The sequence below is a fragment of the Austrofundulus limnaeus genome, unplaced genomic scaffold, assembly GCF_001266775.1.
Source record: "Austrofundulus limnaeus strain Quisiro unplaced genomic scaffold, Austrofundulus_limnaeus-1.0 Scaffold406, whole genome shotgun sequence".
NCBI classification, from domain to species: domain Eukaryota; kingdom Metazoa; phylum Chordata; class Actinopteri; order Cyprinodontiformes; family Rivulidae; genus Austrofundulus; species Austrofundulus limnaeus.
The window spans coordinates 77617-79763 of record NW_013952808.1 but is presented as its reverse complement, the minus strand read 5'-3'; the positions used below and the strand labels follow the sequence as shown (position 1 = coordinate 79763).

Genomic DNA, 2147 nt, shown 5'->3' with positions numbered 1-2147 from the left:
AAGGGATGAGACAATAGTGAAAACTAATGAGAGTTGAATTCAATTAAGCGGTATCAAAATATTTCAAAATATGTTTACATTATAGCATACAGTATTACATTAATTTAAAGTCTTACAATGTATGCTGTCCACCTGAGTGGACATGAGGAAAACTTTCTGAATAAATTAAATTTTTACAAAAAAAATTTTTTTCACACCCTTTTTTATGCCCTAAGAAACATAAAACAGTTAAGAAAATCCTGTCTGATGGTATCATCATAATTCATGCATGAAAGGGTTCACTTAACATGTCACATTTTTTCCATTTGACCTATATTTTTACTTGGTGAACCAGTTCTTATTTAAAAACATGACCTGGAAAGTAAAAACAGGAAACTATTTTACATAAAAAAATAAGACATTTATTAACATAAATGAATAAATCTGACAAAACTTAAAAAGAAATGCAACTTTTGGGAAGTTATAAAGTAAAGCTGTTCACTGCTCTCCGTTTGAGATACGGTGAGAAGCTCGGTCATCTGTGAGGGGCTCTGAGCAGAGCCGCTGCTCCTCCACGTCGAGAGGAGCCAGTTGAGGTGGTTCATCTTGCTAGGAGGCCTCCTGGACGCCTCCCTGGTGAGGTGTTCCGGGCATGTCCCACTAGGAGGAGGCCCAGAGGAAGACTCAGGACACACTGGAGGGACTACGTTTCTCTGCCTGGGAACACTTTGGGATTCTCCCCAAAGGAGCTGGTCCAAGTGGCTGGGGAGAGGGAAGTCCTGGTCTCTCTGCTTAGGCTGCTGCCCCCAAGACTTGACCCCAGATAAGAAGAAGAAAACGGATGGATGGCTGTTCACTGCTGCCAGGACATTCCAATAACATCTTACACTTGTGTAGAAACAACACTGTGTATAAATCTGAAATACTGTATGTGTAAGCAAGTAAGTAATTAAAGCTTTATTTATAAAACACCTTTCATTGAAATACATCAACAGGTGTGTGTGTGTGTGTGTGTGTGTGTGTGTGTGTGTGTGTGTGTGTGTTATTTTGTTAACATTTTGACATTTTGCCATGAAAAATGTTTCTCCACACTGAACTCAGAGGACTGCTTCTCATTGTTAGGTTTGGCTGCCATCTGCTGGAAGATCAAAGTAAAAACCCACACCGTGTGTTACCTTCACCTTCATTTTAAAATGCAAAAAATAAAAAATCAACAACAAAAAAACCAAACAGTGGTGTTTTATTGTAAGGAGATATTTTGTATTTGATGTGAAAACAGGTTTCATGTGAAATTTACTCCATCTATCCATCCTCTCTCTGTAGTCAGATCAAGGAGGCAACAGGTACAGGGGAGAACCCCAGACCACCCTCACCGCAGTGACACTTTACAGCTCCAAGGCAATGAGGTATATTTACTAGAAGAGCTATCACATGACTTTGGGTATGCTAAACGTGACTCCATCTTGACACAGTCATTCAACCATTGAACACAGACCCGCAATGCCGTGTCACTGTGCAGCGTTCACTTGCAGCAATCGTTGTGGAAAATGTTTGGACTTCATTACATTTCATCTGTGAGTTTTTTTTCTTTTAAATAAGAAGGCTATGTTTAACATTGTGCTTATGTTCAGAATTAGTACTGACATAAATGAATCAAAATCAACTGAACTACATGAAATCTCCCACTGCTGGAGGGTGAAATTAAACTTTTTGTTTGTGTTTTTGTATTTCTGTTGAGTCAAGGTGTGCCATTAAAAAAACAGAAGTGTTGATTTTCACTCCTGATTGCTTACTTAAGTTTTGTAACAGTAAGTATGTAATATTTACACAACAGACACATTTTTATTTATCTAAATTTATTAAGTAAAAGAAAAAAAAGAAAAATACCCTGACATTTGCTTTATGGATTACTTACTAAAACTCTGTAACATTAAATACATTTATTTTTCACATGAAGTAATATTTTTATATAAATTTATTCCGGTGTGCCTCAGAAAGCATAGTCTCAATATGGCACGGACAACCATTACTTTGACCTCATCCAACTCCTGGTGAACAGTTACTACACCATCAGGCAGAAACATGTTGCCAGATTACCTCACAGCTTAAAAACAGAGTCTGTTCCTCAGAAACTAATAAGCTCATTCTCTTACAGTAAAGTACAGAAT

The 2147-nt window shown here is 37.5% G+C and overlaps 1 long non-coding RNA gene across 1 annotated transcript; it reads left to right on the top strand.

The window, feature by feature from the left end:
* Positions 1 to 630: 630 nt before the first annotated feature.
* Positions 631 to 1131, top strand: LOC106528808 (uncharacterized). The gene is made up of 2 exons (XR_001311544.1): positions 631 to 920; positions 1102 to 1131. It is a non-coding gene; the product is annotated as an uncharacterized LOC106528808 (long non-coding RNA).
* The last annotated feature ends 1016 nt before the right edge of the window (positions 1132 to 2147 follow it).